The sequence below is a fragment of the Ursus americanus genome, chromosome 20 (genome assembly GCF_024610735.1).
Source record: "Ursus americanus isolate L20-20 chromosome 20, mUrsAme1.1.p, whole genome shotgun sequence".
NCBI classification, from domain to species: Eukaryota; Metazoa; Chordata; class Mammalia; order Carnivora; family Ursidae; genus Ursus; species Ursus americanus.
The window spans coordinates 19306409-19330307 of NC_142146.1; positions in this window are offsets into that span (position 1 = coordinate 19306409).

Genomic DNA, 23899 nt, shown 5'->3' on the forward strand with positions numbered 1-23899 from the left:
TGACATGGGGCTCAAACCCAGGACCCTGAGATCATAACCTGAGCCAAAATCAAGAGTCAGTTGGTTAACTGACTGAGCCACCCAGGCACCCTAAATTCCTATTCTTCACTAGAAGGATTAAGTATTTCCCCTCTCATCTTCCCTAGGGATTTGGAAGTAATAATGACCAATTTTTATTCTAATTTTAATTCACATCTTAGTCTATACTTCATTATCTTTGTCAGGAATTAAATAGCTTTATTAAAGACAGAGATGATACTGAGAGATGATAATTTTATATACCCTCTTCTTCCCCACAAAGTATTCCAAATAAAAACAAAAACATTGCACAAAGTGAGATCCAGATATTTATTATTATGTTTTGAAATCTGTACATGCTCTTTTAAGAAGTCCCTTTAACATCTGTTTTGTTTCTCAAAATCCTTTTATAGGGACTGGAGAAAGATGGTGGAGTAGGAGGACCTTAAGCTCACCTCATCCCATGAATACAACTTGATAACATTTATATCAGGGTAAATAACCCAGAAAATGATATGAAGACAAGCAGAACAAACTCCACAACTAAAGGTAGGGAAAAGGGCACATCAAAGAAGGTAGGAAGGGCGAAAAGTGGTGGAGAGTGAAACAAACTGTGGCCCTCCAATTGGGGGAGGGAACTATGGGCACAGAGAAGGGCAAAAAACAGGGTATCACTCCAGGGAGTCCACACTGGGAAGATGAATCCCTGTAATATTTGATGTTAAAAGTGAGAAGGGATGAATTTCATGAGTTCTTACAACCAGTGGGACTTAAAGCCTGGAATTTTAAAACTCATTGGGCTGGGGTCTTGGAGAGCTCCAGGGTGGTAGGAAGCTGAGCCCTAGCCCTTAAAGAGATAGCATGACAAATAGCCCACTAAGATAGAAGATAGAAGGTGCAGTTTGAAAAACACCTGGGGCACATGGTAGGAGAGTTATGTACTCATCCCAGAGCATGTCCAGAGAGGCAGGGATAGAAGGGAGAACCCTCCAGGAACAAAAGTGCTGCCAGGTGCCATTTCCCTCCCCTGGCCATCAGCATTAACACACAGCCACCTGATACAACAAGCAAGGTGCCTATTCTCACTACCTAAATTGCTTATACCAAGCCCCACCCCCTGCGCTTCCACACACCTGCCCTTCCCAATCATGCTTGCCTCAGTCCCAGGGCTGCAGATTCCCTCCCCCAGAAGACCAGCGTAAACTTCACCAACACCATATCTCCTGACCCATATGCTTTGTGAGACCTCAGTCTCAACAGTGGCAGCTGGCACCTCCCACGGAGGATGAGCACACCTTGCTAAAACTGCATCTCCCCACCTGCTTGCAGAGCAGCCCTGGCCAGCCTTGGTCTTCACAGCAGCTGCCCATCCTCTATGGAAGAGGACCAGTACTACCTTGTTAAAGGTGTGCACCCCAGGAGTGCCTGACTGGCTCAATCAGTAGAGCATTGCAACTCTTGATATGGGGGTCAAGCCCCACATTGGGCATAGAGCTTACTTAAAAAAAAAAGTCCACTTCTTTGAAGCAGGAGGAGCCAGAGACATAGCTGACTTTCCTAACAAACAGAAACAGACCCAGAGAGGTAGACAAAAGGAGGGGACAGAGGAATATGTCCCAACTGAAAGAACAGGACAAAACCACAGCAAGAGACCTAAGCTAAATGAATATAAGTAATATGCCTGATAAAGAGTTTAAAATAATGATCATAAAGATACTCACTGGACTTGAGAAAAGACTAGAGGACATCAGTGAGATCCTTAACAAAGAGATAAAAAAGAACCAATCAGACATGAAGAACATAATAAATAAAATTAAAAATACACAAGGTGGAATAAATAGCAGGCTAAAGGAAGCAGAGGAAAAAATTAAGGACAAGGAACACAGAGTAATGGAAAATAATCAAGCTGAGCAGGTGAGAGAAAAATTACATGCAAAATGAGAATAGACTTAGAGAACTGAGTGACTCAATCAGGTGTAATAACATTTGCATTATAGGGATCCCAGATTCCAAAGAAAAAAGGGGGCAGAAAATTTATTTGAAGAAATAATAGCTGAAAACATCCCTAATCTGGAGAAGGAGATAGATATCCAGATCCAGGGGGCACAGAGAACCCCCCCAAAAAATCAACCCTAGGAGGTCCACACCAAGACACATAGTAATTAAAATGGTAAAAAGTAATTAAAATGGAAAAAAAAATTAAAGCAGCAAGAGAAAAGAGGACAGTTACATACAAGGGAAACCCCATAAGGCAATCAGCAGATTTGCAGCAGAAACTTTGCAGTCCAGAAAAAAGTGATGTATTCAAAGTGCTGAATGGGAACAATCTGTAGCTAAGAACAGTCTACCCAGCAAGGCTGTCATTCAGAATAGAAGGAGTGATAAAGACAAGCAAAAACTAAAGGAGTTCATGACCATTAAACCAGCTCTACAAGAAATGTTAAAGGGGACTCTGAGTGGAAAGGAAAGATTGTAAGTAAGGGTATGAAAAGTAGGAAACACAAAAGCAGTAAAAATAAGTATATCTATAAAAATCAGTTAAAGGATTAAAGAAAAAAAGGATGTGAATTATGACACCATATACCTAAAACATGGGAAAGAAGAGAAAGAATGGGTTCAAGCTCAACCAATCATCAACTTCGTATAGACTGCTATATGCAAAACATGTTATATTAAGCTGAATGGTAACCACAAATCAAAAATCAGTAATAGTTATGCAAAGAATAAAGAGAAAAAAATCCAAGGATATCACAAAAGAAAGCCAGCAAATCATGAAAGACAGCAGGAGAAGCATCAGAGGAAAAACTACAAAAAACAACCACAAAACAAGTAACAAAATCGCAATAAATACAGATCTATCAATAATTACTTTGAATGAAAATGGACTAAATGCTCCAATCAAAAGACACAGGGTGACAGAATATATTAAATAAATAAATAAATAAATAAATAAATAAATAAATAAATAAGACCCATCTCTGTGCTGCTTACAAGAGACTCATCTCAGATCTAAATTCACCTGCAAATTGAAAGTGAGGGGATGGACAAACATTTATCATGCAAATGGATGTCAAAAGAAAGCCAGGGTATCAATACTTACATTAAGCAATACTTAAAACAAAGATTAGCAAGAAACAAAGAAAGACACTATATAATAATAAAGGGGACAATCCAACAAGAAGATATAACAATTGTAAATATGTACCCAACATGGCAGTACCCAAATACATAAAACAGTTAATAACAAATGTGAAGAAACAAATCAATAGTAATAGAATAATAGTAGGGGTATTTAAGACCCCATTTACATCAATGGACAGATAACTCAAACAAAAAATCAACAAGGAAACTGGATTTGAATGACACATTGGACCAGATGGATTTGACAGACATCTTCAGAACACTGCATCCTAAAACAGCAGAATACACATTCTTTTCAAGTGCATATGAAACATTCTCCCGAATAGATCACATTTTAGGCCACAAAAAAAGTCTCAATAAATTCAAAAAGATCAGTCATACCACACATCTTTTCTGACCACAACATTATGAAAGTAGAGATCAACCACAAAAAAAAAAAAAAAAAAAAAAAAATCTGGAAAGAGCACAAATACATGGAGGTTAAATAACATGGTCCTAGATAATGAATGGGTCAAAGAGGAAATCAAAGAAGAAATAAAAAATTACTTGGAGAGAAATGAAAATGAAAACACAATGGTCCAAAACCTTTGGGATGCAGCAGAAATGGTACTAAGAGGGAAGTTTATACCAATATAGGCCTAGGTAAAAAAAATCTCAAATAAACAACCTAACTTTATACCTAAGAAAATAAGAACAAGCAAACCCAAAATCAGCAGAAAGAAGGAAATAATAAAGATTAAAGTAGAAATAAATGATATAGAAACTAATAAAATCAATAGAACAGATCAATGCAACCAGGAGCTGATTCTTCGGAAAAATCAACAAAATTGATAAACCTCTAGCTGGTCTCATAAAAAAGAAAGAGAGAGAGAGGATCCAAATAAACAAAATCACTAATAAGAGGAGAAGTAACAACCAACCCAAAGAAATACAAACATTTGTAAGGGAATATTATGAAAAATTATATGCCAACAAATGGACAACCTAGAAGAAATGGATAAATTCCTAGATACATATAAACTACCAAAACCAAAACAGAAAGGACTAGAAAATTTGAACAGGGGCACCTGGGTGGCACAGCAGTTAAGCGTCTGCCTTCGGCTCCGGGCGTGATCCCAGCGTTATGGGATCGAGCCCCACATCAGGCTCCTCCACTAGGAGCCTGCTTCTTCCTCTCCCACTCCCCCTGCTTGTGTTCCCTCTCTCGCTGGCTGTCTCTATCTCTGTCGAATAAATAAATAAAAAATCTTAAAAAAAAAAAAAGTTTAAAAAAAAAAAAGAAAAGAAAATTTGAACAGACTGATTACCAGCAATGGCATTGAATCAGTCATCAAAAATCTCCAACGAACAAAAGCCCAGGACCAGACGGCTTCACGGGAGAATTCTACCGAACACTTAGTCTTCTCAAGCCATTCCAAAAAAAAAAAAAAAAAAAAAGAAGAGGAAGGAAAATTTTCAAATTCATTCTATCAGGCCAGAATTACCCTGATACTAAAACCAGAAAAGGACACCACAAAAAAGAGAACCATGGGGCAATATCTATGTTGAACACAGATGCAAAAATCCTCAATAAAATATTAACAAACTGACTCCAACAATACATCAAGTGGGATTTATTCCTGGGATGTAAATATGCTTCAATAGTCACAAATCAATCAATGTGATATATCACATGAACAAGAGAAAGCATAAAACCATATGATCATCTGAACAGATGCAGAAAAAGCATTTGACAAAGTACAACATCCATTCATATTAAAACCCCTCAACAAAGTAGGTTTAGAGGGAACATACCTCAATGTAATAAAGGCCTTATATGAAAAACTAATAGCTAACATCATACTCAATGGGGTAAAACTGAGAACTTTTCCCCTAATGTCAAGAACAAGACAAGACTGTCCACTCTCAACATGTTTATTCAGTATAGTACAGGAAGTCCTAGCTACAGCAATCAGGCAATAAAAAGAAATAAAAGACATCCAAATTGCAGGTGATATGACACTATATATGTAGAAAAACCCTAAGTACACCACCAAAAAACTGAACTGATAAATGAATTCAGTAAAGTTGCAGGATACAAAATTAATGTACGGAAATCTGTTGCATTTCTATACACTAATAACGAAGAAGCAGAAAGAGAAATTAAGAAAACAATCTCATTTACAATTGCACCCAAAATAATAAAATACCTAGGAATAAACTTAACCGGAGAGGTAAAAAGACCTAGACCCTGAAAACTAGAAAACATTGATGAAAGAAATTAAACATGACACAAAGAAATAGAAAGACATTCCATGCTCATTGATTGAAAGAACAAATACTGTCAAAATGTCTATATTATCCAAAGCAATCTACACATTGATTGCAATCCTATCAAAATGCCAACATTATTTTTCACAGAACTAGAACAAACAATCCTAAAATTTGTGTGGAACCATAAAAGACCCCAAATAGTCAAAACAATCTTGAAAAAGAAAAACAAAACTGGAGGTATCACAATTCCAGACTTTAGGTTACATTACAAACTATAGTAAATATAGTAGTATGGTACTGGCACAAAAATAGACACATAGATCAATGGAGCAGAATAGAAAACCCAGAGATAAACCCACAAGTATATCATCAATTAATCTTTGACAAAGGAGGCAAGGATATGCAATGGGAAAAAGACAGTATGGTGCTGGGAAAACTGAAAAGCTACATGCAAATGAATGAAACTGGACCACTTTCTTACATTATACACAAAAATAAACTCAAAATAAATTAAATATCTCAATGTGAACTATGAAGAAATGAAAAAATCCTAGAAGAAAGCACAGGATGTATTTTCTCTGACATCAGCCATAGCAAGATCTTTCCTCTCCTGAGGAAACATGAACAAAAGCAAAACAAAAAAACTATTGGGACTATATCAAAATATAAAGCTTCTGTACAGCAGAGGAAACAATCAACAAAACTAAAAGACAGCCTACTAAATGCGAGAAGATATTTACAGACAACATATCTGATAAAGGGTTAGTATCCAAAATATGCAAAGAACTTACATAACTCAACACTAAAAAACCCCAAATAATACAATTAAAAATGGACAGAAGACGTGAACAGACACTTCTCCAAAGAAGATATACAGATGGCCAACAGACACATGAAAAGATGCTTATCATCTTTGATCATCAGGGAAATGCAAATCAAAACTGCAATGAGATATCACCTGACACCTGTCAAAGTGGCTAAAATCAGAAACACAAGAAACAATAAGTGTTGGTGAGGATGTGGAGAAAAAGGAACCCTTGTAGAGGGAATGCAAACTGGTGCAGCCTCTGTGGAAAACAGTATGGAAGTTCCTCCATAATTAAAAATAGCACTATCCTATGATCCAGTAATTGCACTACTAGATATTTACCCCCACTATACAAAAATACTAATTCAAAGGGGTACATGCACCCCTGTGTTTATTGCATTATTTATGATAGTCAAATTATGAAAGCAAGCCCAAGTGTCCATTAACAGATGAATGGATAAAGGAGACAGTGGTATACACATATACAATGCAAGATTCTTCAGCCGTAAAAAAGAATGGAATCTTGCCATGAATGGAGCTAGAGAGCAAAACGCTAAGGAAAATGTCGGTCAGAGAAAGACATATATGATTTCACTCATATGTGGAATTCGAGAAACTAAATGAACAAAGGAAAAAAAAGAGAGAGAGAAACCAAGAAATAGACTCTTTAACTATAGAGAACAAACTGATGGTTATCAGAGGGTAGGTCAGTGGGGGAAATGGGTGAAGTAAGTGTGGGGATTACAAGGAACACTTATCATGGTGAGTGCTGAGTAACGTATACAATTGTTGAATGGCTACATTGTACACCTGAAACTAATATAACACTGTATGTTAACTATACTAAAATTAAAATAAAAAATAAATGTAAAAAATCCTATTCTTGGAGTACAGATTAACGATTCTGTTACCACTATACATGTATACTGGAATGAAACAGCTAAGTAAATGGATGTGGAGAGTAAATCTGTGGGAGCCAGTTTTCTCACCATTAGAGTAGGTTATAGATAAACCTGGAGAAGAGGCTTGAACGATTCATGAGGTAATGGATTGGAGTTGCAGACATCAGTATAAATTCTGATTTAGCTTAATATGTATTATGTGTGTGTGTGTGTATACACAGTTACATATAGAAATATTTAGAGAAATGTTGATGTATACTGATTAGTATACACACTTAATCTTTTTGCTCTGTTAGCTGAGTGGAACTGGAGGCAAAGACACCCTACTAGCCATGAGCACACCTAGCTCCCAGATCTTGGTTTCTTTTTTTTTTTTTCTTGAAGATTTTATTATTTTATTTATTTCACAAAGAGAGAGACAGAGAGAGAGAGAGAGAGCACGCACAAGTAGGAGCAGAGGCAGAGGGAGAAGCAGGCTCCCTACTGAGCAGGGGGCCCAATGTGGAACTCAATCCCAGGACCCTGGAATCGTGACCTGAGCCGAAGGCAGACGCTCAACCAACTGAGCCACCCAGGCACCCCCAGATCTTGGTTTCTTTTTTTTTTTTTTTAAGATTTTATTTATTTATTCGACAGAGATAGAGACAGCCAGCGAGAGAGGGAACACAGGCAGGAGGAGTGGGAGAGGAAGAAGCAGGCTCATAGCAGAGGAGCCTGATGTGGGGCTCGATCCCACAACGCCGGGATCACGCCCTGAGCCGAAGGCAGACGCTTAACCGCTGTGCCACCCAGGCGCCCCTGGATCTTGGTTTCTAATAGCATTCCCCTGTAAACAGAATCAAGGCTTCTTCAAGAAATGGATGATTCTAGGATTGGGACGGAAAATACAGAAGATGAGCCTGAACATCTTACAGTGCCAGCAAGTAATGAGTGCTAGAAAAAAAGTGGAAATAAAGCCCACAAAGTTGGGGGTGTGTAAAAGGAACACAGAAACCAGCTGAAAGAGTTCCAAAGCTAGAACAATTTGAACAACAAAATAAAGTATTATTAGATTATAACCAAAAATCAGCAAACAAAATAATATATCTGTACAAATATAAATCTATGATTGAACTAATAAATAAATGGAAGAAGAGACAAATCTCCCATTAGAAAAATTCTAAATAATTTGTGTAGTTTACTTTGCCTCTAGGAAAGCAGGAGGAACATAAATCCCCACTCTAAAGGATGGGCTGTCATAGGAACTTCCTCTCAAAAAGTATAGTAAGGAAATAGGCTATAAAAAGAGTGACTCTACAGTGGGGAAGCCTGACAAACACTACTTCAGCCAAGTGATCAAGGCTAACATCAACAGTCATAACTCAGGCCGATAGTATATACCCTTGATACGACGTGATGAGAGTGGCACTTGGCCTCTGTGGTTTTCCTTTCCAAAATTCATAGCCCCAGTCTAATCATGAAAAAAATCTCAGACAAAGTCCAATTGAGGATTCTGCAAGATACCTGACTAGCATGCCTCAAAATTGTCCAAGTCATCAAAAATAAAGAAGTCCAAGTAACTTCCACAGCCAAGGGAAGCTAACGACAATGACAACTCAATGCAAAGTGCTAGCCTGGATGGCATCCTAGAACAGAAAAAGGCCATTCGATAAAAAGTAAGGAAATCTGAATAGTACGGACCTCAGCTAATAATAATAATGTATCAGTATTTAAAAAATAACGTATGAATACTGGACAACTAATTGTAACATTTGCATGTACTAATATAAGAAGTTAATAATAGGAAAACCAGGTACTTCATTGACGGGAGTTTTCTGTACTATCTTCATAATTTTTCTGTAAACCTAGAACTTTTCCAACAAATAAAGTTTGTTTTTAAAAACATATTAAAAACAATTATTAAAATAACTAGTATTTATGGAGTCACTCCTCATTCCTGGAAAGTACTGAGTTTTTATTATGAAAGATAACATAGTTTCAGAAAATGATCAAAACATGAGTGTAGGGTATAATGAATTGCTATAAAGCAAATACTACCGTAACAACAACTTAGGGCAAGAAATAAAACACTGCCCGCTACTCAGAAACCTCAGCATACCACTCTCCAATACGACCCTTGTCCTTCCCCGCTGTCAGCAGCCACTCTCCTAACTTCTATGACAGTTATGATACTCACTAATTCAATGATACTCACTTTTTTGCTTTTCTGTAGAGTTTTTCCACTTACGCGTGCATACTTAAATAATGTAGTTTGAGTTAATCTTTTGAATTTAAATGATTGTAAATATACAACATATATTAAGACTGCTTCCTTTCACTCAATATTATGTTTGTGAGGTTTATACACGTTTTTCTGAGTAGCTACAGTTAATTTTTTTTTATTGCTTTTTAGAATAGAAACCCAACGCACGCATATCGCAATTTCCTTACCCGTTGTGCTATGGATAGACAATGAATTGTTCCTAGGATTTGCCTACTGCAAACAATGTTGCTATGACTGTTCTTATATATGTATCTTGATCTTAATATTCATCACTTTTCCAGGGATATATACTTTAAGTAGATTTGCTAGGTCTTGGGTATGTATACAGTCAACTTAGCTTTAAAAAAAGAAAAAGGGGAAAGAAAAGTCTAATAATTTTCCAGAGTGATTTACCAATCTACACTCCCCAAAGAAGTGCAGGTGCATTTTTGCTGCTTCACATCTTTGCAACATTTCATATTGTCAAACTTTAAAAATCTTTCGCCTATCTGTTGGGCAGGCAATGATCCATCAGTCTAGTTTTACTTTGCATTTTCCTGGTTATTGATGGGGATGTTTAAAATATTGCACTTTTCATAAGTTTATTGGCCTAATGTATTTCCTTGTTTGTTAAATGTCTGTCCTAATCTTTTGTGTTTCAGTGAAGCATTTATCAGAGGAAATTCTGATTTAAAAACCTTAACATTGACAACACGGAGCCTTTAAAAGGACGCCGTAATGTTAAAATGAATATAACTCATCATTCCTGATGCACTTAAAAATCATTTCACTTGGACCTTGAACCCCTTTTAGCATCTCACTGCCAAACCAAGCCAATAATAAATTGTAAATGCTAGAGGAAAATTAATACACTTAAATTCATTAATGTGTCTACATCAGGAAGATGAATTGTGCAAAGCTCTTAGCTACAATCTGTAAAATATAGTGTAAATACTTTTGAAACTCCTTCGGGTAGTGTTCTAACTTAAATTCCAGCTTGAATATCTGAGATGACATATTATTTTTGATATAGGTTTAAATTTTCAATAGATTGCTACTATATTCTAGAAATACAGAAAGCTTAATGGCAAAATCATTTATTGAGTTTTTCTCTACTGAGAGTAAAGGTCCTGGTGGAAATTGGTTTGGTAAGTTGAACCCCGTCTTTAAGAGACAAAGGTCTACACCTAAATTAGGCATAATTTGTAGACCCTATGCAGGTGATGTGCAGACATATCAAAGTAATTGAGTTCTTCTTACTGAAATTAAGGTATCAATATTTTAAGATATAATGAATACTATAACTCATAATTATAAATACATAGGGTTCCCATGACATATTTCTAGCCTCATATGTGTATAAATACAAAATACTGACATTAATCAAATTGTGAAGCAATTTGTAGGCTAATTTATTTTTATTAAAATATATTTCATTCCTGTTATACAAAAAGTTTGCAGGAGTTCTCTATTTTGATAATATATATAGCATGTGTATCTGTACTAGGGGTTATTTAGTTTTGTTTGTTTCTTTGGAAAATTATTTAAAACATCCTAACATGCTATTAATTTTACTATTAAGTCCAGAAGTGTTATAGCAAACTGACTTAAGATACACATTTGAAAGCAACTTCAACTTTTAACTATGACAAAGTAACTGGTATCAGACATGTCCTCTTGACAAAAAGAACTCTTAAATTAGAAAAAAATATGTATAAAGTCACTGTGTCAGAAATTAAACGAAGGCTGGATAAAACTGTGATCCTAGAAACAAGACGAACAGAAGACATGAGCCTCATCCTCATGGTCACTCCACAATCACCTCATCTTTCCCCAAATCAGGAAAGTACGGTTAACAGGACCGATGATCTTAACTATTCCGAAGAAGAGACTGCTGATCCAAGAAACTGCTGAAACATCTGGCATTTACAAGGCTGTTACCTGAGAAATGAAACCATGCTGATGGGGGGCCCAGCAGTGCATGTGGGAATTGACTGTGGGTCCTCAGCCAAGGGCTGAGCTGCATATTTGCGGAGTGTGACTTCACAGGCCAAGCCAAGGTTGCTTTTTCAGGGCTGAGAGCCAAACAGTAACCTAGAGGGCATACCATGCCAGAATTCCCTGGAGTCCCAGCCCAGCTGAAGTGAAGAAACTTCACTCATCATTCAGTTGAGATTCAGAGAAATTATATCTTAAGTGTAAAGGACCGTGCTGTAGAGTAAGCATATTCCCTAAGGTAAAGTTAAAAACTAAATATAAGTAAAGCTCTAATAAAGAATATCAAGCCTGACAAGAACAAAAGTATCTACCAGTGATTTGTATGTCAGCCATAAAAAAAAGTCAACATGAAAGGAAGACAACATAATCCAGATTCCCTATAATTTATGATCCATTATGTCCAGCACACAGCTAAAAGTTACTACAAGTAAGAAAACAGAAAAAAATGTGAACAAGATTTTAGAGAATAAGGAGTCTATATAAATCAATACCAAATATCTAGATGTTGGAATTAGCAGACAAGGAATTTAAAGCCACTTTTATAAATATTTTAAAGGAAAATATGATCATGATGAATGAATACTGATAGAGTATCTCAGAATAGGAATGGAAATCATAAATATAAACCAAATGGAAGTTGTAGAGTTGAAAAGTACATTTGAAAAGAAACACTGATGGCTTTAGTCATAGATTGGCAACATAGGAAATACCACTGAGCTCAACGAAAGCAATATGCTATTGTGAATTTGAACTACAGTGAGAAAATAAGATAAAATAAAATGAACAATGTAGGACCTGTGAAACAATATCAAAAGTGACAACGTAAACATAATTGGGGTTTGAGGAAAGGAGAGATAATAGTGCAATAAAAAATATTTAAAGAATAATGACCAAAATTTTTCTGAGTTTGATGCAAACTGTTTTTAAAAAATTAAACAAAATCATTTGATATAAAATAAGGAGCATACATTTTCATGGAATGTGGATTTCTTTTTTTTTTTTTTTCCTTTCAGTCTTTATCTATTTGTGGTGAAGAAGAAAAAAATATCAACATAGACTCGCGAGAGACTCATGCTAAAGTTCGGGATACCCAAAGTTGTAAATCTGAAATAATAACTTGGGTGGATAAATCAAAATAACTATTCAACAATTAAATCTACAATGAATACATTTTTAAATTACTAAGCATCTAATTTCATTTTACAAGCTTATGCTTGCATTTTTTATTGATGATCACATAATTCTTTGTAAGTGATATGTGATAAATGCTGCATAATCTGAAAATATTCATCGAGACCTATGTATCAAGAGTAAATCACTTTTTTTTTTTAAGATTTTATTTATTTAGTTGACAGAGATAGAGACAGCCAGTGAGAGAGGGAACACAAGCAGGGGGAGTGGGAGAGGAAGCAGCAGGCTCCCAGCGGAGGAGCCAGATGTGGGACTCGATCCCAGAACGCCGGGATCACGCCCTGAGCCGAAGGCAGACGCCTAACGACTGCGCCAACCAGGCGCCCCAGTAAATCACTTTTGATTTATAAAATGCCAGTAGATAAAGAGCAATCGTTTACCCCTCCTGTGAAAATGTGTAATGTGGAGGTACATTCACAGTAAACCAAGATATTGAATTAAAATTTCTCAGACCAATTTTTTTTAATGAATGTTTTTTAATTAATAAGAAACTACACTCTTCTATAGTTGTGTTCTTTAATAATAAGCAGCTGAAACTGACTTGAGCAGAATGGAGTTGGGGAGATGCTAATAGGATCATAAGGAAGACCGAAGGAGATCAAAGAAATGAAAAGAAGCAAAGAAGCTTCTGTCAACTGTCAAACCGTGACTAATCATTCACAGTTTGAGTGATTAGTAATTTGGGAGTAACTCGGCTGAGTATTTCTGGCTCAGGATCTCTAATGAGGTAGTTGTCAAGATGCTGGTCACAGTTGCAGTCCTCTGAAGTTTAATCAGAGCTAGAGGACCCACTTCTAAGGTTGGTTTACTTATATGACTATCAAGCTGGTGAAGGGTTTTAGCAGGAGCCTCAGTTCTTCATGTGGACCCTTCCAGGTCTGCCTGAGTATCCTTACATTATGGTGGCTGATTCCTCTAGGAGGGGAAGGGAGGAGAGGGGAGGAGGGGGGAGGAGAGAAAACAAGACAGAGGGAAGACGGAAAGAGAGAGAGAACCAGGTAAAAGCTATATCCTTTTTATGACCTAGCTTTGGGAGTTAGATAGAAATTGTACATTCTATTTATGAGAGGCAAGCCACTAAGTTTGGCCCAAATTCATGGAGAAAGGAATGAAATGCTACCTTTTAAAGGGAGAAGTGTCAAAGGATTTCAAGACCTATTTTGAAACCATCACAACAGCCTTGTCAGGTCTGCCACTGGAATGAATCAGCTCCAAATATTTTATTCCGGTTTTACATCACTCTGGTGAAAATTAAAGTGAAGGGAAAGTCATATTGTCGTATTTTGTTCATGAACCTATTCTTTGGTGAGAGAGTGTCAAGATATCTTGGCTTACATTTCAACTAAAAGTACACGTAATAAAAATTAATAACTTCCTAAAAGGAGTTAGGTTTTTATTATTTTGATTTGTGTAATACCAGTGGTTTGGATATTATCACCAAAACAGTAAAATTCCTCAATATGTGGCATTAGGAAATTTGAAAATCACTGGTGTAAAATGAAAATTAAATGTATCAAATACTTACCAAATATAGCTCCATATCATATTGCATATTCTCTGGCTAGCACAGTACTAACAACAGTGTTCACAAGATTTAAGACCTTCTGTATTGCTTTTCAATCCAGTATTTCAAGTACGGTTAGATTTTTCATCTTACATAACCATGGATTTCTACTCCTCAACAGTTTCTTTGAGCATATGGTGTAACTGCTCATTAAATTCTTTCCTCTTCCAACTGTATTTCAATGAGTGGTAACATTTTTCTGTTACAAACTCTTGAACTGAATTCTACTACCACTAAAACAGTTCTTACTTTAGAGATGAATAAAATCTGCTTAAATTTTTTTCTGAACTGACACTGTTAACCTCTCAGAATATGAGAAATGTTCATTGCTTTCCTTGTACATGCAACTCAGAACGAACTTCAGCTGGTCTTCTCTCCCTCTCCTCTCCTCTCCTCAAATGAGTTTCATACAGAGATAACTCAAGGTTCTTAAAAGAATAACATTGCAATTGCTTCTCTACTGAATTCAGGAGACAATGATGCATTTTTTTGTTTTTCTAAGACAGTGTTTTTCTAGCCATGCTCCTTGGAGTCCCTATGTTCCTCAAAATTCTTTAAGAATGGGCCAAGCTGGGGTGAAAGAGTTGGGTCTGCGCTCTCCAATCCCACCTTTTTCTACTCTAAAAAGAACTACCTCAATTGTATCTTTTGCATGCAGAATTTATAAATAAGATGTCATGAAAAGAGTAGTTCCGGCTAAAAGTAAGATTGAAGACAACTAATCTAAGGCAATGGCCAAAACAAAAACGAACAACCAAAACCACTGACCATCAGAATAGAATAAGGGAAGGAGAGCAACCTATTCTAGAGTTGGCCTCTATGGCAAATTCTGCTTCTGAGACAATCAGCGTTCCTCTAACACAAGTTCTCAAAGGATGCTCACCATTGTGATAGTGGATTCTGCAACACAGTGAGATTTCTGGAAAATAAATAGAGGGAAGTCCTTCTCTATCTCCTTGCTTTAGGTCCCTCTTTGTGACTTTCTCCTATCCTCATTATAGTCCCCACCATTACCACCCACACTTCTCAAAGCCTTCCAGTGGCTATATTCATCCAGCATCACTCCAAGCCTCCTCTAAATCCTTCTTTCTTTCCTTCTTCCTTATCAAAACTTACCTGCCCTGGGGCCCCTTTCCTCATTTCTTTGTGACATATTAGTTAACCTGGCAAACAATTCAGCCCAGAGTGATAGTGGCTTAATAAATAACCAACTATTCATTCAATCATTTGCATAATCACTGACTAACTCAACTGATATTTATCAGGCTTTGTAGTCCTACAAAAAATTTAATAATTTAAGCAATTATATTTGGCCAGTGGAGTGACATATTCAGTTAGGGAAGCTCCATATGTCACCCCATGAATCTCTGCTACTTCCCCAAATGGAGAATTTATGAGAGTTTGTGGCATTACAATCCTTATTTGTATGTTGGGGTGGGGAGGGGTGTTTCTGGACAAAATAAAGTCTTACTCTGACACTAACTACTTACACAATTTTGAACAAATTGTTTCAACTGCCTAATCTGTTTCCACACCTGTAACATGAGTGACCTAGAGCCAATTATCTTTAAGGCTCTTTATAAATCTTTATTCAGTCTTGGGATTGTCATTTTCAACATGAAATATCTTCTTTTGCTGTCTCCTTCCATAATATACCTGTCACTATTACAAGACGGCTGTTCATCTACTACCCCCCAAAAAGTAATAACTAATAAAAACTAAGGAATATATTCTTTTAAAGGAGAGCTTTTTATAAGCAATTTCATTTATTTAAGACCTATTTATTGAGTTCCTCCTATATGCCAGGCAGTTAAGACAGACATAGCTCTTACCTACCAGAAACATATTATCTAGAAAAAGTAATGAAGCAATATGTCATATATGGTTATTATACATTTATTGTTAGGAACCCATGGTGGACACTGTTTAAACAGAGATATCCTTACCTTTTTATAACCCTCTACATATCAAAATGCTTGGCTTACAATTAGTGTGTCTTGTCTCTTATCTCATTGAGGGACTATCACAGTCCAAAATTTTCATAAATAGATAGCCAACTTAATAAAAATGGGGTTCTTTTTTCCCCAAAATTTTATTATGAAAATTTTCAAATATGCAAAGATGAAAGAATAATATATGGATCACCTGTAAGGGCACTTCTTGGATTCTCCAAGTAATAGTTTACCACATCACATTAATATTCATCCAACTCTCTATTTCTTTCTATTCAGAAGACAGAGATTTTAAAAACAATATTGTAAATGGGGTTAAATTAACAAAAATGATAATAAACTGGGAAGATTCATAGTTTATCTTCCGCCATTGTTTATCTAAATAAGGGAAATTGGGGTATGTTTTGCTCACTATATTTTATGTTCTAGTCAAATAATTAAAAAATTAGGGCACCTGTGTGGTTCAGTCAGTTAAGCGTCTACCTTTGGCTCAGGTCATGATTCCAGGGTCCTGGGATCGATCGAGTCCCTCATCGGGCTCCCTGCTCAGTGGGGAGCCTGCTTTTTCCTCTCTCTCTGCCTACAGCTCCCCCTGCTTGTGCTCTCTCTCTGTCAAATAAATAAATAATTTTTTTAAATAAATTATAAAAAAATAGCACTACAGTATAAAAATATCAGTAATTTCTCCATATCTGAAGAGAGATTTTTTAAAATTTCTTATATAGAAGATAGAACGTGTTTTTTTAAAGGATAGTTTTTATAAACAACTCCATTTATTTAAGACATATATATTGAGTTCCTCCTGTGGGCCAGGCAATGAAGACAGGCACAGCTCTTACCTACCAGGAATATACTGTCTAGAAAAAGTAATAAAATAAAACTGTGTGCCATATATAATTATTATACATTTACTATTAGGAACCCTGATAGTGGACGCCACTGTGAATGACCCAGCCCCTCTTCAGGACCATGACAAAGTGTCAGGAGTTTTGATGGCTGAAACCTGACAGCTGAATCTTTGGCGCTTACCCTCAGCAGCAGAGAACTACCTAACCAAAGAATTGGCCTCTCTTGAGGGGAAACTCATACTCAAATCTGGTCTATGTAGGAGTATAAAGGACCAGCCCTCTTGCCTCAATAGGGGACCTCTCTGAAGGTCATCCCAATTTCAGAGCTCCCTATGAGTCCAGTTGAAGTCTCTGTTGAGACTGAATCAGAGCTCCACTTGATCCAAACATATTTTTTTTTTCACTCCCCCATGGGTGTTGACTCCAAGTGATTCCCTAATAAATTATCAACTGGCAAACCTCTATCTTAGAGTCTGTTTTTCAGGCCATCTAACCTAACTGAAAACCCATTGCACTAGAATGAGTTCTTTTTCTTATCAGAATTTTTGTTTGTATAGCTCTCACAATGTCATAACTAATATACTGAGTGCTTTGTGTACATTATAAATGTGTATAGTCTTAATTTCTACAGTAGGAGCTATTACTATCTCCATTCACAGATATCTCATTGGAAGCTAAAAGGTTCAGTTACACAATCAAATGGGATTTCTCTCCCTGGAATGAAATCATGGCGCAAATATGCAAATCAATAAATATGATATAACACATTAATAAAATGAAAGATAAAAATTATGTGATTATCTCAATAGATGCAGGGAAAGCATTTGACAAAATTCAATGACCTTTAATGATAAACACTATCAACAAATTAGGTATAGAATGAATATATCTCAACAAAATAAAGGTCATATGTGACCAATTGACAACTAATATCATAGTCAACAGGGATAAGTTCCCCTCTATATCAGGAACAAGACAAGAGTGCCCACATTCAGCACTCCTATTCAACACAGTATTGAAAGCCTAAAGACACCAAACCAGTAAAAAGAAAAATTGTCTTCCCAGTTGAGGTGATCTTATGTAGAGAAAATCCTAAAGACTCCACCAAAAACCGTTAGAACTAATAAATGAATTTAGTTAAGTTCTAGAATACAAAATCAACATAGAAAAATCAGTTGTGCTCTATACACTAATAATGAACTATCTGAAAAAGAAATAAACAATCTCATTTGAAGTAGCATCAAAGGTAAATACTGAGGAATAAATTTGATAATGAGGTCAAAGATCTGTACACTGAACATCCCAAGGCAATGATGAAAGAAATTGAAAAAGACACTAATAAATGGAAAGATATCCTAAATTCATGGATTGGAAGAATTAATGTTGTTAAAATATCTATACACCTCTCCCAAGTTATCTACAGATTCAATCCAGTCTCTAACAAAATTCCAGTTCCAATATTGCACAGAAGTACAAAACCAATCATATTAAATCACAAAGTATTCTGAATAGCCCAAACATCCTGAAAAAGAAAAACAAAGCTGGAAGCATCACATTTCCTGATTTCAATCCTTATTACAAAGCTATAATAATCAAAACTGTATGCCAGGGTGGAGTAGAGAGCCCAGAAATAAACCCACACACATACGGTCAAGGGAGCCACGAACACACAATGGGGGAAAGGATAGTCTTTTCAATAAATGGTGTCAGGAAAATTGGATAGCTACAACCAAAAGAATGAAATTAGACCCCTACCTTATATCACACATAAAAATTAACTAGAAATGAATTAAAGACTTAAATATAAGCCCCCAAGCTATAAACACTTGGGAAAACATGGTAAAAGCTCTTTGACATTAATCTCGACAATGTTTTTTTGGATATGATAACAAAAGTACAAACAAGAAAAAGACAAAAGTAAATGAGTAGGACTATATTTAACTAAAAAGCTTCTGAACAGGAAAAGTAGCAATCAATAAAATGAAAAGCCAACCTAAGAAATGAGAGAAAATATTTGCTAACCATCTATTTGAGGAGTTGATATCTAAAATATGTAAGGAACTCATGCAACAAATTAGCCAAAAAAAAAAAAAAACTGAATTAAAAATTGCATAGAGGACTTGAATAGATCTTTTTCAAAAAAAGGCATACAGGTGGCCAAGAGGTACATTAAAAGTGAATCAATATCCCTAATCATAAGGGATATACAAGTCAAAACCACAATGAGCTATCACCTCACATCTGTTAGAATGGCTATTATCAAAAAGACAAGAAATAACAAGTATTGATGAGGATGTGCAGAAAAGGCAACCCTGTGCACTGCTGGTGGAAATGTAAACTGGTACAGCCACTATGAAAACCACTATGGAGTTTCCTTAAAAATTAAAAAAACAACTATCATATGATCCAGCAATCCTACTTCTGGGTACACATCCAAAGGAAAGGAAATTGCTCTCTCCAAGTGGTAACTGCACCTCCATGTTCATTACATGATTATTCACAATAGCCAGGACATGGAAACAACCTCAAAGGATGAATGGATAAAGAAAACATGATATACACATATAATGGCATATTACTCAACCGTAGAAAAATCTTGATTTTTGTGATGACATAGATGGGCCTTGAGGACATTATCCCTAAGTGAAATTAGTTAGGCAGAGAAAGAGAAATACTGAATATTCTCACTTTCATGCGTAATGAAGAAAAGCCAAACTCATATAAACAGAGAATAGAAATGTGCTGGAGGCCTAAGGGTTGGGGGAAAGAGGGGATCTTGGTCAAAGGGTGCAAAGTTCCTGTCATACGATGAATAAGTTCTGGGGACCTAATATACAGCATATAGTAATATAGTAAACAATATTGCATTATGTACATGAAAGTTACTAAGAATATAGATTTTAAATGTTATCACCACAAAAAAATCGGCAATTATATGAGGTGATGGATGTGTTAACTAACATTGTGTTAATCATTTTGCAATAATAGGTATAACAAATCATTACACTGGACCTTAAGCTTACGTATGTTATGTCACAATTACAGCACAATAATGCTGGAGAGAGAAAAGATTATGAAGTCAACCTAACAATCCGTGTCTTAGTCATCCTATATGTTACTACCCCCCAGATTTACTCAGGGATTAAATGTACATTATACTTGTCAAACTGGAGATGACTTGAAGACCAAAGGCATGAAGAAGAATGGTTGCTTCCCCCATGCTGATTTCACAGCTTCACCTATGAAATGTTGAAATGTTGAAAATGTTGCAGATAGAAGAAGCAGAGAACAATTCTAGCTAGCCTTATGTAAAGGAAATCTATTTTGCCATTTAGTGACAGTTGCATTATTTAAATATGAATGCAAGTAAGCAGTGGAGAGAAGGAAAAGAAAAGAGCTAATAGAGGGAAATGAAGGCGAATCTAAAAGAAAGTTAAGATAATGTCTGATTTAACAGTGTATTGCAACTCAAGTCTCCAGAACAAAATGTCAAGAACCTTTGGGGCAGTCAGGATACAGTAAATGATTTAAGTAATAAAATGAAGATGACATAATTTTACCAAACCAGATTTCCACGGAATAACAGGAAGTCCTTTGAATTATAATGCTCTATATTTAATGATATGCTCCTTGGCATATGGGAGAAATCAATATTCATTTATTCCTTTCAAAAAATGCTCAAAGAGCAATTCCTAGAACCACTTACTAGGTGGGGCCGGTAAGATAAGGGGAGGGGAACTAGCTGTCTTAGAGCTTTACAATGCTCCAGGCTTTGTACTAGACCTATGTTAGGCCACCTGTTATTTCATTTTTTCCTTGTGAGATGATAAGATCGGTATGAATATACATTTCTGTCTTCAGGAGCTTTCAAAATACTTGGCGGGTGGAGGTTAGGACTAAAAAGGCTAAAAATGGGTTAGCAATAGCAAATGCATATAAATTACTTCTACTTGTTAGGTGTTTACGATCTCTTTTACATTTTCATTCATTCAATCCTCAAAACAAATCTATGGATGGATAACTATTATGGTCATCCTAAATCAAAAGAGTTGAAGTAACTTGCCAGGGGTCACACTGCCCAAAATTGTTGAGCCAGGATTTTAATATAGGCAGTCTGGATCCAGAGGGTGAGCCCTTAGCCATGACTCTTTACTGCCCTTTTTTTTTTTTTTCCAGGAACAAACATAATTCATCAGTGAAAGAGCTGTTACCATAGAGGTATGAGTGACTGTTGCCTTTGCAATAGCAGCAGCGGCCACAGAAATATTTATGGAGCACTTACTATGTGTCAAGTCTTGTGTGAAGCACTTTACATGATTTTTGCCATTTAATAGAGCTCAAGATTTTTTTTTTTAAGTTAAAGGAAATGAATGTACCTGACAAGAAGGGCCCTAGAGCAACATGGTTGAAGAAATTAGCATGGTCTAAAGTGAAGGTGGAAGGTAGGGAGTGGTCTTTATAACTAAGGTGGAATTTATTCTCAATTCAAAAGAAGATGAATAGGATTCATTAAGCACTGTATGCCAGACCCTTTACTGGTTATAAGCATGACCTCATCCAGCATTATTAATCATTATAATTTCCATCTTATGTATGAGAAATTTGAGGGCCAGCCAAATTAGGTAACTTCTCTTAGGTCCAGAGGTTGGGGGTGGAGTCAGGATCAGGTCTGATCTTTGACTGGAAGCTTCCAGCATTCTGCTGCTCATAAGATTTGGATTGGTTGAAAAATGACAGAAAAGTCCTAGAAGGGGGCTCAGGAATAGAAATAGACACAATGTGACCTGGTGAGAGGACATGGGACATTTAATCAAAGCAAACTGTTAATGTAAATTCATAAAAGTATACATATGAAGGTAAACTGAGGTAGTTGGTGGTTGGCCAGGTTTTGGAGTTTAAATATTTTATTCCAGATCTTATAGCACCTCTGAAATTCTTGAATAGGAGTATAGCATGATGAATACAGTATTTTGGAAAGATACAAGGAAGGAAATAAGAATCTGAAAAATATGTATGTTTAACTACTTTAATGACAATATCAAGCTAGCCCGTTATATAACTTTTTTTGTTAGGCATATCGAAATATTCTGCCACTTTTAAACACCATGTACTTATTTCCGTTCCCTTCTCGAAAGAGGGAAACAACATCATGTCCATCTCTCAGTCCCATTCAGGCTTTTGACATTGACAGCACCATTTCCTTCCTTTTCATACCACCACATCCTAAACTGGACAGGCATTCCTGAGAGCCTTTAATTTGAGTCAAGAGCCTTAACTCTGATTTTGAACCATCCTTTTAATTATCCTTCTGTGTGCGTGCGTGTGTGCTCTTTTTACTTACAGAAGCTTAAGAAGTTCTGATTAATCTTTATTATTTTTTTTTTTACTTTGGTATTTGTCTCTGGATCCCTGAGCCGAATTATTAAAACCTAATCACCTATCATTTTGGCAATATATAAAAGCTTTCGGCTCTCGGTAGCAGCATCAGAGGCACTTCGGTTGAACACGTCAGCACAGAATTCGAGCAGACGGAAATGCCGTGGCAGGTTCCTGAGGACGCCAAGTGCCACTTACCCAGACCACCCCCGGCTCTCTCGTCATTTGTGAGTTAGTACAGGACACATGTAGAGACACAGGACGAAAATCTTGCGTTTCATCACTGTGAGGATACCTTTATTGGCAAGATGGGGCAAGACTGAGCCAGGAAAGAGGTGGTGAGGAAAGGGTAGAAGGCCCTGGTAAGAGATGGATCCTTGTTTCCATCACATATATGGAAGAGTTTCGGCAGCTGCCAAGGAGTGAGACTAAACCACCAACTCTTTTACTCTCAAAACATGCTGGGCATTTTAGCCTTTATTTTGAAAGTGGGAAACTTTTTTTTCTGTTATTGATAAGAATCGCCCTTACCAATAACTTGCCTATACCTCTTAGGGCAGGAAAATATAGGCATGTCTCTATGTCTCTAATGAGGCATCTTCCATCCAGCAGCTGTTGTTGACCACTCCCTCTCTTAAGATAAAGCCTTCTGAATCTCATCTCAGGGCCCTACCAGTGGATGACAGACCAGGCCTGGACTAGTTCTTTCTCTCTAGGATCAAGCAAATAGACGTGTTCTGTAGATAAGACCCACTCTGAGAAAGATAGCTATGGCTGGCCCCATTAAAGTAAAATTATGCAAATGCTCTTTGAAGAGGTGTCCAAATGTGCAAACAACATGCAATGTGTGGTATATCTATGAGACCCCCTAAATGAAAGATACAAAGAGATCCGTTACCTGATATAACACTTTTTTCCTCATTTAGACTGATCTAAAATATGGACAAATCCCATGATGCCAAGTCATATGGCAGCACTTTGGGGGGGGGGGACCCTGGTGGATTTGTCAGTTCTGTGTCCTCCATTTATTTTAAGTGTATAAGGTAATCTACAAGTGCCCTGGTGTGGGGTTCTAGAACAAGGGTATAGACAGTATATGGAACTCGACCTCTATCAAGTGACTAGATTTAAAAAGCAGTCGCATCCCCTCTTTGCACGGAGGTAGTGCTGTTAAAACACCTAATGAACACCTAGGAGATGGTGAGTGTGTAGTGATTGGCTTGAATGAAATTGATGTAATATATTCCCACAGGCACACTTGTGAAATGACTTCTTTCATGGCCACATGTGCAGAAGAAAACTGAATTTCCATCTCTTCCTACCCCTACACTTACTCCAAAAGAAGAAAATCTTACAAACTTCCTGTCAGTTTGAAGTCCCTCGCGCAAGAGAACTGTAATAAAAGAAAATATGAGCAGTTGGTTCCTTAGTCTCCAATACTTCCTAAGCTATAGACACACGTAAAACATGATGCAATTATTACAAGCTTTTCTAGCACCCCTGAGAGAGCAGGGACCTGAGAAAATGTGATCACCAAGACTAATAATGAATTATTTAAATAAAATGCTATCATCTGGGACTTCATTCTGGATTGTATCCTTTAAGT